The 15,395-nt window shown below is 38.2% G+C and overlaps 1 protein-coding gene across 1 annotated transcript in view; it reads right to left on the bottom strand.

Annotated features, from left to right (window-relative positions):
* The window catches only part of GPR39 (G protein-coupled receptor 39), a 291,771-nt gene that overhangs the window by 188,524 nt on the left and 87,852 nt on the right, over positions 1-15,395 (bottom strand). The window lies entirely within an intron of this gene.

Genomic DNA, 15,395 nt, shown 5'->3' with positions numbered 1-15,395 from the left:
TTGATTATTTGTTTTTTAATGTATAAAATTCTGTCTTCCCCTGTATTCAGAGCCCAGACCTCAGCTGAGGAATGGGTTTGGTTCCAATTTGTTAGGCAATTGCCATGCATTGCTTAATAAAATTGATACAGCCAGAAGATCAAACCTTTGTTTCCTCAACCACTTCTTCTTTTGCTGCACTTAAGCATTTAGTAGATGGCATACTTATCTCTTCTGGTTTAAACAATTATACTACATTCACAGAATCGTAAGTTGAGATCTTGAAAGGTTTTTTCAAAAGATGAGAAATGTGAGACTCAAAGAGATAAAATGATTTACCCAATATCATACAGGTAGGAGGGAGCAGATTAAGATTCGAACCCTGGTCCTCTGACTCCAAATTCAGCACCCTTTTCACCATGCCACACTGGCCTATTTGCCTTGATAAATAACTGTAAAGTCAAAGAAGGAGATGAACCAAAAATAAAATGTTCCATACCCAAAAGAAGGCCTCAGGCTCCCTATACCCTGAGGATCAGCCCAAATTTCACAAAAGAGAAAAAAACTGCAAGTCACTGTACCCCAAGTACATATCTACCTAACAGGACTTGCTTCCAGTGACTTGCCCTTCTCTCATTCATTCTTTTTACTACAGTCCAGGAAATAATTGCAATATAAACCTCTAATCGCGTAATCTCTTCTTTTTATTTCTTTTTATTATTTTTTTTAATTTGGAAAATTCGTCCCTTCTTATAAAGAACCTTCGATCCTGATCTCTGTTGACAAATAAAATACAAATTCACAATCCAGGCATTCAAAGTACTCAACAATCTGGTTCTAACCTGCCTTCCAATCTAATTTCCTTCTTCATATTCTGTAAGTTTCAACCAAACTGGGCACCTCTCCATTCCCTGTTCTGATCCTACCTGTCTCCAAACTTACTTAAACTATTTTCCATGCTTGTAATCCCCATCTGTCTGCTGAAAGGAGGGACCCTTTGCTTTAAGTACAATAGCTTCTTCCATGGAGACTTCTCTGATAATTCCAGCTAAAAGTGATGTCATTCTCCTTAAATTTCTCACACCCTTTTTTCTGCCTCTCCCCTTTACATGTCTCATCTCTTTTTATCAGTTATGTGAACACGTGCTGTTCATCCTTTTAGATCAGTAGCATCTCTTGCACCGAGAATAAAGGGCATGATGAAGGCCCTTTCAGTAGGTACTTAATGTTTATTGAATCTTTGTTGAATTTAGTATGCTTTATTTAACTCTAACCTTATGCCTCCCTCATCTATAGTAGAAGTAGGTCATTATCCAGCCTTGTGGTATCTTATAAATTCCCACAGGGTCTTTTTAATTCCCATTCCCATTTCCCTGCCCAATTTTCAAGTGCTTCCATACAGGATTCCATGATCACATATCTGTCTTTTGATCTTCAGAAACCTTCTAAATCTAGGAAGTAAAAGAAATGCTCTTTGACAGCTTAGGCTGGCATCCAAAAGGTGAGAATACCCTGCCAATCCTCTTTATTTCACAAATAGTAGATCCCTGAGTTCTGGGCGAAAATTATCTCATACAGACCAAAATTAACAATGAGAACAGTCCTGCAAGTCCCAGAGATGCTAAAACAAATCAAGCCCAGAGAATTGGAGTTCCAGTTGTTTAGAGAAATGGGCACATTTTTTGGCAACTGTATATTTCTAGATTTGAAATATCATTTTTATTGTTTTATAAAAATGTAAAATTTGTTTTAACAAGATTTCTGAAACATTGATGGCTATTTTCCTTTGTTAGAACTTTATTCTACCTCAAGCAGCAAGCTTTGTCAGAAAGGAATTCTTAACTTGAGATCCATTTTTTAAATTTGATAATTGTATTTCAATATCATTTGTTTCCTTTGTAATCCTGCTTATTTTATTTTATATGTTTATAGACATTAATCTGTGGAGTCCATAGGCTTTGCCCGGCTGAAAAAATGGGTCTATGACACACACAAAAAAAGTTTAAAACCTTGGTAGGGAAAAAATCATGCACTTCTGCTGAAATCTAAGCCAGAAGGATGGGAAATCAGGAAAAGTCTATAACCAGCTGTTGATTTTTTTCCCCAAATGAAATAGGATTTTGATGGAACAGAAGACAAAGTTTTTCATAATATTAAGAAAAATATTTTATTTCTGATCCCCCTTCCCCATTTTCCCTCCTGAAGGGTAACACTGCAATCAGCAGGAACAAAGAGAAGAGACTAATGGCTGATTAGGATGCCTCCTACCTCTCACTTGCTCAGTAACCCCCTACACATATTCCCCCAAGCACTTAGTGGGGAAAACATCATACACACACTTCAGACACCAAGATAAGGAGACTGAACTGAATGATTTAAAGAGAATGAATTTCCCTGGGTTTTGTCAGCTCAAGTGGAGGCCTTTGCATCCCTAATGAGGTGGCCTTCAGGGAAAGCAGAGGAGCTTTCTGGTAGTGTGGGAGGGAGGCAAAAGAGGAGGATGTGTGGGGAGGAAAAGAGGAGCCAACACAATTTGTAATCTGTATCAGGAAGGAATAATGAGACTAGAAGACAAATAGTAGGGCCCTAAGGCTAAAGCCACCCATCTTGGGTTCTAAAATACCCAAACTCCAGAGCTGATGCATACCCACCAAGAAAATGGTAGAGGATTTAACCTACCAGCAAAGAGATGCTAGTTTCTCTCAAAAAAAAAAAAAAAAAGAGTTGCTGCCCAGCACCATACAACATTGTCAGACATCCTAAGAAGATTTGGACTTGGCTTATAGAATCATGACTCAGAAAATCCCTTTTACTTGATCCTAAAGAAAATTTGAAGAAAAAATTTGGGTAGAATTGGGGGAAGGAAAGGATGTCTAAATAGAATTGTACACTTTCAAATCACATGGAGGCTATGTACATCATAGGTTCTGGACCCAGGGGATGGCTCTGGGTGAAGACTTCAGGGGATGTGTGATCTTTAAAGGGAAAAACCTACCTCTCCATTTCAATATGAATCCTTTCTTCTGTAACTGTAAGTGTATTATTTTATGTTTTTAAGGCCATCATTCTGAGAAGGGGACCATAGGCTTCCCAGACTGCCAAAGAGGTGCATCACACAAATCAAGCTTAAGAACCCTTGTTTTAGATGTTTTTTAAGGAGTATAATTTTTTTTTACCTGACTTTCATGATCTGGACCTATCCTATCTATCCATACTCATTGCCTATCTTTGTTTCAAGGCATGTCATACTCGCTAACTTTTGTTCCTATTCTTTCTCATATCTGAAATGCCCACAGATTCTGCTTTCAATTATATAAATAATGTCTTTTTTTCAAGACTGAGCTTAAATATGACCTTCTTCAACACATTTCATCTGACCTAGATCTTTCCCATATTATTGACTGTTATTCTCTTATAATGAAAATTAAGAATAAAATGGCTTGAAATCAGGGAAACGTGTATTCAAATCCTGTCTCAAACACTTGCTAGTTGTGGGATCTGAAGAAAACCAGTCTCCTCATCTGTAAAATGGTTATAATAATAGCAACAGCCTTATAATTTACTGTGAAGATCAAATGGGATAATAGGTAAAGAGTTTTTCAATTCTTTACCACCTCTCTCTCTCTCAATTGATAGATATAGATACATATTCATGCACACATATTAATATGTACAGATATATGTATTTTTGTTGTTCATTCATAGGGATTTTTTCACCTTTCCTATACAGCTAGTGCAGTATCTTAGTCTGGATCTTGAGTTGTGAACCCTGGGTTCAAATTTTAGTTCTGACACTTAAAACTATCTATTTGACCATAGGCAAATAATTTAAATTTTCTGTGACACAGAAAATTCTCTAAAATATGTACTGTGTTATATAGCAATTCGTACCTAAGAAAATGAATGCATGGAGCATTTTCTAAATTATATTATGGTTACAAATATAGGTGTGTGTGTGCACTTGTGTGTCACAAATTACTAGTAAGTTTCCCTGGTAACCTTATTCCATTCCTTATCTTTACACCCCTGGCTTAGCACCGTGCTGGCACAGAGAAGTTTAATAGATACTTTTTGAATTCTCTAAACGATTGCACTCACAGTTAACAGTACAGTTTAATAGTGAATTAATTCTTTAATTTCACCTCTATCCCAGCTAGAACATAAACTTATTAAAGGAGTATATGCTTATGTTTCTTTTGTGTCCTTCACAACATCTAGTCCAGAGCTGGGCACTTAAGAGATATTAGGGCAAATTTATTGATACTAGAAGCTTAAATAATCTTGAAATGATTGAAAAGTTCTCCCAAAGCATCTAGCTTCTCGCCAGGTAAAATATTTACTAGAAAATAAAATTAGTCTGATGAGTTCCATTCTCTAACAAAAGGGTCAGAGACCGGAAGGTTAGACACAAAAGTAGTCTCCTAAGGATTTTCATAGGCAGGCGCTTCCCTTGGAGTAGAGCGGTACCTTGGAGCTTACAGTGTGACTTTTATGTGATGCCAGGTATTCTTCTCAGAGCCAAAAGCATCCCTATCGTTACCACACTTTCCTGAGCTAAGCCAGGCAACTCTCAAGAAGAAATCAAGGTTACCAATAGGCCTGAGAACAAAGAAGACAATCACGAAAAATCTGGAAAGACTTTATGAAGTGATGCAAAGAGAAGTGAGCAGAACTAGGAGAATAACTACATACAGCAACAGCCATCAGTTGTGAATGACTTGACGATTATCTGCAATGCAAAGATCCAGGACAACACCAAGGGACTCATGACAAAAAAAGGCTAGCCACTGCTCTAGAAGGTACTAGTGGAAGCTGAATTGCGATTGAAGCATGCCATTCTTTACCTTATATTATCCCCATGAATTCTTCTCTAGTGTAGGAGATATAGATCTTCTTTCACAACATGTTGAGCATGGAAATATATATTGTGTGATAACATATATCATGTTACCTGTCACCTTGGGGTGGGTAGGTGGGAAAGAGAACATGGATTGCAAAATGTCAGAAAATGATTATTAAAAATTTTACCAATATGTAAAAAATAAACATAAAAATATAATATATAGCAGTAGGAATAACATCTACACTCAGTAAGGTATAGAAATCTATCTTACAACAAACTGGGGGAAAAAACTTTTATGGCAAGCCTCTCTGACAAGGGCTTTCTTTCTCAAATATATAAAGAACTGAGTCTAACTTAGAAGAATACAAAGCATTTCCCAAATGACAAGTGGTCAAAGCATATGAACAGGCAATTCTTAGAGGAATAAATTAAAATTATATATAAAATATTAAAAAGTGCATTAAAATACTCATATAAATAATATAAATAAAATGCTCCAAATCATTATTGATTAGACAAATGCAAATTAAAACAACACTGAGGTATCACATCACAACCACCAGATTGACTATCATGACAAAAAGGGAAAATGATAAATACTGGAGGAAATGTAGGAAAATTGGGACACTAATACACTGCCCGTGGAGCTGTGAACTAATACAATCATTCTGAAGAGCAATCTGGAACCATGCCCAAAAGGGCTATAAAACTGTGCACACCCTTTGACTTGGCAAAACTCCTACTAGGTCTATATCCCAAAGAGATTAAAGATAAGGGGAAATAACCTACCTGTCCAAAAAAAAATATTTATATTTATAAACTCTTTTTGTAGTGGCAAAAAACTGGAAACTGAAGGGATGTTCATCAGTTGGGGAATGACTGAACAAATTGTGGTATATGCTTGTAATGGAATACTACTGTGCCATAAGAAATGACAAACAGGGTGATCACACACACACACAAAAGACTCTGGAAAGACTTATCTGAAATGAGGCAAAGTGGATTGAGTAGAACTGAGAGAACTTTGTACGTAGTAACAACAATAATATATGATGACCAACTATGAATAACAACTATTATCAACAAGGCAAAGATAGATCCAGGACAACTCCAAGAAACTCATGACAAAAAAAAAAGATATCCACTACCATAGAAGGAACAGATGGAAACTGAATGCAAATTAAAACAAAAAATATATATATATTCTTAATTTTCTCCATGAAATTTTCTCTAGTGTTGGCAATATATGTCTTCTTTCACAACAGCACAAACATGAAAATATATATGATGTGATATGATAATATGGCAATATTGCCTGCCTTTGTGGGAAGGGATGGGAGGAAAAGAGAGAGGATGGATTGCAAAATGTCAAAAACCAAGTATTTTTAAATTGTATTAACATGGTAGATGGAAAAATTGAATTTTTTAAATAAAAATAAGTGTATAAAAATGTTCCAGATCACTAATAATTGGAGAAAGAGCAAGGTGAAAGAATAAAAGGAAGTATCAGAGAAAGGGGGAAGATATAAGCATTTACACAACAGCTACTAAGTGTCAGGCTCTGTGCTAAGCATTTTTTAAAACAAATATCTCATTTTATCCTTACAACACGCCTACAAGATAGATCCTATTGTGATCTGTATTTTATATTTGAAGAAACTAAGGCAACCAGAAGTTAAGTGACTGGCAGAGAGCCACATTACTAAGTTTCTAAAGTCATATTTTAACTCAGTTTTTCCTGACTCCAGGTCTAGAGATCTATGCACTGTGCCATCAGTTGCTTCTAAATAGAGAAATGAAAATTAAAGCCACTTTGAGATTCCACCTCAAAGATATCACATTGGCAAAGCTGAAAAATAAAAGATAAAAGATAACTTTTATATTGCTCTGGGAATACAATAATACACTGTTGGGGAAATTGAGAATTGGTCCATGTATTTTGGAAAGCAATTTAGTACTATACCCCGAAAGTTATGAGAGTTTACATGTCTTTTGACTCATTGTTACCACTAAGCCCATACACCAAGGAGATCTGATCAAAGAATGAAGAAAAGGATCTATTTGTACAAAAATATTTATAGCAGCTCTTTTTGTGGTGGCAAAGAAGTGCAAGCTAAATGGGGTATCCATGAATTGGGGAACAGCTGAGCAAATTATGATATAGTATATAAATGTAATGGAATGATATCATTCCAGAAGAAAAGATGATCATTTTATAGAAACATGAAAAAACTTGTATGAACAGACACAGAGTGAATAAATAGAACCTGGAGAACAATTTGTAGTATAACAATAACATTGTAAAAATGAACTTTAAAAGATTTTAAAACTCTGATTATCAGCCATAATTCCAGTCAAGTGATGATCAAGAAAGCTTTATCTTCTGAAAGAGAAGTGATGGTCTAACTATGCAGAATGAGACACATTCTTGAACAAGGCCAATACAAAAATTAGCTTTGTTTGGTTGTCCCTATTTGTTGTAAGGCTTTTATGTTTCTTCTTTCCAGAAGGAAGATGAGATAGGAGGGGAAGAAAATGCATGCTTGTTAACTGAAAAAAAATCATTAAGAAAGTTTTTGAAAATGCCTTCAGGGACACATCAGCAAGTGTAAAAGTAGACTCACTTTGGTTCTGAAAAGATTCACTACTTCGGCTGGTTATTACTGACAATTTTCTATTTAATCCCTAAATTGAATCTCAAAGAGATTTTAAAACTAAACTGGACACCAATGAGCCCATTTTGATTCCTCTTCTATGGTATAGAAGTAGCCCTGTGCTTTTCAAAGTATGTACCAATGAAACCAAAATTTTTGCAGATCCTCTCAAGCTGAAAAGGCTTCAAGAATGTGCCTGATCACCTATGTGCTATAGTAAAACAAATGTAGTTCTAAAATCAGAAAAACTCACAAAATCAGAATGAAGACCAAGGATGATACTTTTTATAATAAGAGGCTAGAGCAAACTCATGAAAACCATTTCCTAAAGTGTAGGAATGCATCATTTAGATTTATTGGCCATCCTAAGGAAATTATATATCTTTTAAAGGACATCTAAGAGGTTTTCCAACTATTAGCCTCAAAATATTCTCTTGCTCACCCCTTGCACATTTAGTTGAACTCAAGCTCTTCAGAAGTCCAAAGAGAGAGAAAAATACCAATTTGTGACCTTGGGCAAGTAACTGAAGTCCCCAGGGCCTTTATGATCTCATCTATAAAATAGGGGGAAGAGCAGACTAGATGATCAGAATTGCTTGTAGTTGCTTTATGGATTGTTGCTTTAACTTCAGAAGGAAATGGTCCTGACGCCCAATTCTCCTTCCATCCAATCTCTTCTACCCTCTTCTCCCAAAGAAAGATTCCATTTTTGAACTGAAGGTTGGAGTATATAACTTCTTCCAAGAGTACTTTGAGAGATTTTGTAGGTCCTAAGCCTGGTCATGACCTAATATGGAGAATTAATGCTCAGCCAAGAGATCTTTAACATTTTTTGTCATGGTCCCCTCTAGCAGTCTGGTGAAGTCTATGAATCTCTACTCACAATCATATTTTTAAATAAAATAAATAGGATTACCAAAGACAAAAAGCACATCAAAATTCAGTTATTTCTATCTATACATACATGTGCATGTATATATATATATATATATATATGTGCACGTATATAATGTATTGCTGAGATAAAGTTAATAGGTCAAGGAATGTTTCTTTGAAGGAACAGTAGAGCACTGAGTTCAAGAACTAGAAAGTCATTATAGGAGTCATACTATAAGCAAGGCCACCAGCTCACTCATTGGGAACAGGTTGTTGTGCGAATCAAAGGAGGTAATATTAATAAAGTACATAGTACAGTGGTTGGCACATAGTAGGCACTATACAAAGGCTTATTCCATTTCCTTTTCCTTCCCTTTTTTGCCTTAAGCCATGCAGCTGTTGTTGAACACTTTATTATAGAAACAGATCTCTCATGTTTTATTAGCCAAAACTCAAGGGAGACGGTTCATATTGATGCAAGTAAAATTTTGTTGCTGTTGTTTTCCTGACCATGAATGCATGATGTCAAGTTCAAATGGAAATGGATCCCTGGGACTGAATAATGACTTAGAAAACCATAAATTTGCATCATCTATGTTGTACTGTAGTTTTCTCCATTGCATTTTAATCTGATTCTCAGAACTCAAGAGTTTAAAAACATGCCCTTTCTCTTCACAGAGAATTTCCTGGTAAGTCACTACAGAAGACTTCTTCCTTTCCATCAATCCAAAGTATGCACAATTTTTTGTTCAATTAGTAAGTGCTTTCTGAGCATCTACTAAGTTCAAGTCAATGGAGAAGATAGGTTCTGTATGGGAAAACGGGAATAAGATAGTGTCTCATAGATTTACAAGCTAGTATTTTCTGAGCCCCTGATATTAGGCAATATTGTGGTTCAGTGAAAAAAACATGAGCTGTGGAGTCAGATTTCCTGGGTTTAATTAGCCCTCTGATGTTTACTTCCTGCAACTTTGGGGAAACCATTTAACTTCTCTGGGTCTCAGTTTTCTAATCTATAAAATGAAGGTTTTCAAATAGAATGCTCTGAGATTCCTTCCAGTTCTTTAACCGGGAGGGACCCTGGATCTCAACAATATGATGTGCTATGGGAAAGTGATGAAAGTGAGCAGTGTGTTAGGGATATCCCTTGAAAGAGTTATCATGTCCTGCATTCTCAAATCCTCGAATCTGTAGAATGCTCTAGTCCAGAAGACTGATCAATTTTCCTATGCCTCCCTCTCCTGAGAAATGCCAGGCAGGTTCCATCTTACATGATCTGAAATACAAACAAAAACAAAAAGCTATGGTTGCAGAAGACCTGGCCCTTAGCAAAGCTTCATGACAGAAGTTACCATCTGCATTCCCTTTGGCCATACACAAGGATTATTTCCATTTTAAAAACAAGTCGAAGGTGATTGGGGAATAATCACCAAATCTGTGACAGGCAAAAAAAGGTCATTGAATGTTTGCTGAATGCTAGCTCAGAGCTCAGGACTGATTGCAGCAAATCCCCATTTAGATAAACCAACTACACCATCTAGATGGCCAGTGCTGCCTAAGGGCTCATTAGTCACAAAGCCCAAGGAAGCCATCCACATTCCTCCTGCTACTCAGTCCACCCCCTGCTATGGGTGTCAATTGTATGTGTTTAAATAAAGCCAGTCTCCCTTGGCCCAGGTTCCCTGACAGCTTAATCCTGCCGTGAAGCTGTTTGTGACAAGGTTAATGGAGAAAGACTTGGAAGCCCATGCTGAGATTTCACCATGGGTCCTATGGTCTTATCCAAACTTGTGCATCCAAAAAAGCAGAAGAGTTGGGCAAATTGGCCAGGGAACTTCAACTCTCTTTGGCTCAAATGGGTTTCCCCCCCCCCAACTTTGTTCCATTTCTACATCTCCTTTCAACCATTTGTGCTCATTACAATTTAGCAGCTCTCTTGGACCTCAAAATAGTTAACTTGATAATGATCATTAACAGAGGATAATTTTCCATGAGAGAGACTGCATTAAAGAACAATGAAATAAGCCAAACTAATATCAATACCCCCATGAATCTATCTCTGCTAATGCCCAGATAATTTAAATTGATGTACTCCGTGGTCTTAAAGCTACTACAAATGTGAATAACCTAAATATTTGCCAATAATTGTCAAGAGGATATCTCTATTTTTTCACAGATTTCAATGGCATCTGTTCAACCTTTTTTCTTTTTTGCTATTTCACAACATTTTCAAAACTCCTGTCCCACTAGCCAAGAAAACAGAACTCTATCCATCGGGGTCCCAGATGATGGCACCAGCTTTCCTGAATCTTTTGTTTCATCCTTTTTATTGATTTATTGAAGCAATAGCAGAAAAGATTATTTATCTAGACTTTTGGTTCCAAGCAATAAGTAGGCAAATTTAGAAAATCCCCAAAGTGTGAGGAGGGTGGTGGCCTACTGTGTTCAAATGAGTAGAAGAATTAAAACTGTTAAAGAGAAATTAGCAGGAGCAAGAAATCCTGCAGGGCAGAAGAGCAAGATTCTGGAACTCAGAGGAGGACACAGGCAGTTTCTGCTCAGGGGGAAACAGTTAAGAAGCCAGGAGCTAAGTCTGAGTCTAGTCTTTCTAGGGTGGAACTAGATAGCTAGATACTCTCTATACTGTGACTTTTCCAACGTATCCCTATGAATCCCGCTGAAGCTGAGAGGGTTTTCCAACAGAGCTGCTCAAGACTCCAGAGGACAACTGTTAGTGAGACTTTCCTTTGACCCTTGTTCCTGCTACCTTCAAGTCCTTCCCAATTTTATATTAACTAAAGGGGGTTATTTAATAGTTTCAGGAAGTAGATTTGTAGGTAGAAAATTGTTAGATAGAGTGGGTAAACAACTAGGTTTTGGGGGGGTTTTAGCTAGATCATCCCAATTCCCTTACCTTTCTTCCCTTATCCTAAAATAAACTATTATTTAGTTATATTTATAGTTTATACCCATTATACTTATTTCAAAACCCACAGATAATAAATATCTCTCATTGGCTTATAGATTTGGAGTGGGAGACCATTTAGCCGGATCCCCTTATTTTACAGCAAGGAAACAGAGGCACAGAGAGTTTGAATGAATTGCCCAAGATCACAGGGATAGAAAGTGGCAAAGCTTGTATTTGACCTCAGATACTCTGATTCCAAATCCAACACCTTTTCTACTCTACCGCTTGTATCTCATCACACTAAATGCTAGTAGAGAAGGCAGCAGGAAAACCTAGGAGATGTGAAGGCTAGTGTACTATTTATCTACTATGAAACACCACCGTCAATAGTTGTAGTCATGATGCATAATTTTCATCTTACTTCCCTTCCACTAATGTTCCTCCACCACCACCCCCTCCACCCCGTGATAAGAGGATGACTGTGTTCTTATTCAATAATCTGGGTTAGCTTTGGCCAAACTTAAAACTTTCCTTTTGTGGACCTCAAAGTAATTTTAAAAATCCCAAACCAGCTTTCTCTAACACAAGGTGAATTCCATGAGCATAGAAGTCTTCTTGAGCATGAAATATTTACACCATGTATTAAACAAAACTCAACTTAACTTCAGCACTGATAAGCAATTGCTCTCAGATGTCAGCAATAAAAATTCATCTTGACATAGATGACACAATGAAGATGGTAAAATTGCATCCCATTACCAGCATCAGATATTGGCCTTTGAAAAATGTTTCTTGTAGCTATGGATTCAAGAAGCAGTTTTTAAAAATCATACTTTGAAGCACTCAAAATCATTATTATTTTGAGGGCCCAATCTGTGTCAGAGTAGAACTACTAGGTTTCCTGTTCTCTCCTTCCATCCACAATAGAATTCTTTTGTCCTAGCCCCAGCCACTACCACCATGGTGGGAACCTTGCCATGGTAACTGTTGAAAGCATTATTCTGAATACAACTGTAAACCTCTGATCGCTGGGAATAACATCAAATAAATACATAAGATTGCCCCACTGCAGGCCTGAGTCTGCTTAGCTGAGAATACATAAAACACAGGGTAAGCAGCAGTGTCTTTATTCAATCTGTTTGGAGACAGAGCTTTGGATGAAAGCAAACAAAAGCAAAGAAATAAGAATCAAAAGGGGGAGAAAAAACACAATCATTTTCATCCGCTGAAGGAAAGCCACTTAACCTGCAAACATTACCAATCTCTCTTGTTGAACATGTCACCTTGAAAGCCAAGGTAAGGAGGAGGTGGGTAGCGGGAAAGAAAGCCACCTGTGAATGAAGAAGGGCTATGAGAGTGTGGGCTCAGCACCCAAACTCCCCAAAAAGAAAAGACCGAGAAATGAAACCCTCGAGGATTCCACTGAGGAGATGTGCAGGGAGGCAGACAAGCCAATTTTCCCTAGCCCTGTCTCGATAGTCATTGCAAGGCCAGTGGGTTCCCCCGTTCCATCGCTGCCTTATTCCAGGGAGAGGTGAGGTCTCAGATTGCCCTGTCACAAAGAAGAAGCCTCTGAGTGGAAGCTCGTCAGCGGTTTGGATGGGGGCCATGAGGGGCAGTAATCGGGACGGGATTCCAACACTCTAAAATCTTGTACTTCTCACCTGTAGTTTCAGCATTAGTCAAACAGGGATTGTAGATCGATGAGTTACCTGTCCTGTGTACTGGATCTGTAATATTCCGCACTGGCCATTGGCTTTGTGCCTACTCCATTTTATTAATTACTCATATTGTGCTCTACTTTAGTTTGGAACTGTGAGATATAATTAATTACCTGTAGTGGTCCCCCAGTGTAATGAGGCCCCCCACCCCCATCCTCTCATTCCAGAAGGGCAGTGAGACCTCTCCCACATTGGCGAATGATGACAAGATGGACAATGGGGGAACATGGAACCTGCACGCCGGGGATTCTGGCATTCCAAAAGAAGCCCCCAAACCAGCGCATGCTCCCTATTCCCCATGCAGTACATGGCAAACCCCAGAACACACCTCCCCCAATATTGGCCATGCCCACTTTTCAGGGGTTTCAGGAAAGGCGAATATCTCTCTAGAATGGGTGATGAGTAGCCCCCAGATCCTAACAAATATGCCAAGCCTGATCCACAGAGCATGAAAGCTGCTACTCTACAGCTGGGCTTGCTGCTCCACACAGGAAGCCGCCATTCTACAGCTAGAGCTGCTATTCCATCAGCCCAGGGCTATGGAGCTCCTATTCCACACCTGGAGAGCCTCTCTTCTATCAGCTCCAGAGAGGCCACTCAACTAGCCCCTGGACTAATCCATTAGCCCTGGGGCTACCGGGTTAGCCCCCAGACTATTCCACTATCTATAGGCTATTCAGCCAACATAAATCTCTTCTCCAAATAAAATTCTTTTCTTACTTCTAGATTGACCCGAGTTGGAGTCTCCCATTCTTGGGGCAAGCCCCTGCTACAAACTTGGGTGTGTTTCTCCCACAGCAGTTTTCCTAGCATTAGCTGATTCGGAGCAAGGACCAAAAATTTCCTTAATAGTTTCTTTTGGTGATGGGCCCCAAGATATAGGGCTGCCTTATGTGAAAAACTGATAGCAAGACAATTATGTTCTGTGCCATAAATAAAGTCTCTGACCCTGAGCAGGGCATAGGAACCACAGGAAAAGAGCCCGTTCCCCAGAGCTGCAGGGCTAAACTTTCCCAAGTCCTGGGGTCCTGACCCACAATCCAACTGCAATTTTAATAATAATTGTTCTGAACCATTGATAACTTCACTGAACTCAAACATGATGATAATTGGCAATTGAAAAAAAAAAACATCTACTGGTTCATAAATTCTGTGCCTTAACATGAACAAGAGTTCCCCCAGGTTTTGCTGACAGCAGAGCAAAATCCCCCATGAGGGGCTGCCCCATCAGCTCTAACTACCCAAGTGCTCACTGAAGCCTAGTGAACACACATAAACCCTGGCAGCCCGTGGATACCCAACTGCCCCTGTACAAAGTATAATTCCAGAGTTTCAGTCGTGTTTAATGACTGATGTTTCAGTAGTGCATAAAATTAATCCAATTAATTGACTGCTAATATTTTTTAAATCCATATTCACCTGTTTGTGAAGTTTATTCAGGGCAGAGAGGAAGGACCCATCACCTAAATACATCCAAAGTTTCTTGACCGCACTTTTTAATTTCTAAATTAAGCAGAGATTTCACCAGCCCAGCAAAGCCTGCATCTGGTAATTGAACAGCCGCTTGCTACATTTACCCTCTAAGTGGCTACAAGCTGACATTTAAATAATCCTCTTCACTTTCCAAATATTAACCATGAGCAGTTGGCCATTTGGGTCCACAAACAGCATTTGAAAGAGCACATTTCAGATAAAATTCTGGAAAAATACTCATTTGCTTCATTTTACTTACTAAGTGGTTACCATCTTCCCAAGTTCAATTAAACTCACTCGAAATTAAAGCTCACAAGTATGCATTTCATTTAGATTTACTGAAAGATGACAGCCACCAATTAATTGGCCTTAAAGTAGCAAAGCCCAGAGGAGCATCACAACTGGCTTCTGTATCTTTGATTTATAGCTGCTCTTGTTAATAGAATTGATTGTGTGACTCATCCAATATTTTTGGCCAACCAATGATTATTGACCAACCTGCAAGCTCTGACAACTAAATCAGATGCAGATTTAACATTTTCTCATATACCTATGCTTTGCCATTAGCCTCTGCAACCAAAGAAAGGCAGAGGGTGGTAGAGAATTGTGGCCCCAAGATGCTCATAGTCTGGAGTATCTGATGGATGTCATCCTTCTAGGGGGTGTACCGGCTCACTACATATACTTGAGATTTTTTAAAAGTTATTCTAAATGTGGAGAAATAACCTAAATGCAATTATTTTAGGAAACTGGGCTTGATTTTAGGTAAACTGCTGGAATTCATCATTTCATTTAGTAACAAATAAAATGCCTTTCAGGAAGAATTAGTTAATTAATCAGTGGCTAGGTTCTGAGTACCTAATATACTTATGGATGAAGGTAATATAAGGCTTTGTCTCTGCTTCATCAAGCAGCCACAGTTGGGGGGAAGAGGGAGAAAT

The sequence above is a fragment of the Monodelphis domestica genome, chromosome 4 (genome assembly GCF_027887165.1).
Source record: "Monodelphis domestica isolate mMonDom1 chromosome 4, mMonDom1.pri, whole genome shotgun sequence".
NCBI lineage: Eukaryota > Metazoa > Chordata > Mammalia > Didelphimorphia > Didelphidae > Monodelphis > Monodelphis domestica.
The sequence above is the reverse complement of the archived record's forward strand: the minus strand, read 5'-3'. Positions and strand labels throughout refer to the sequence as shown.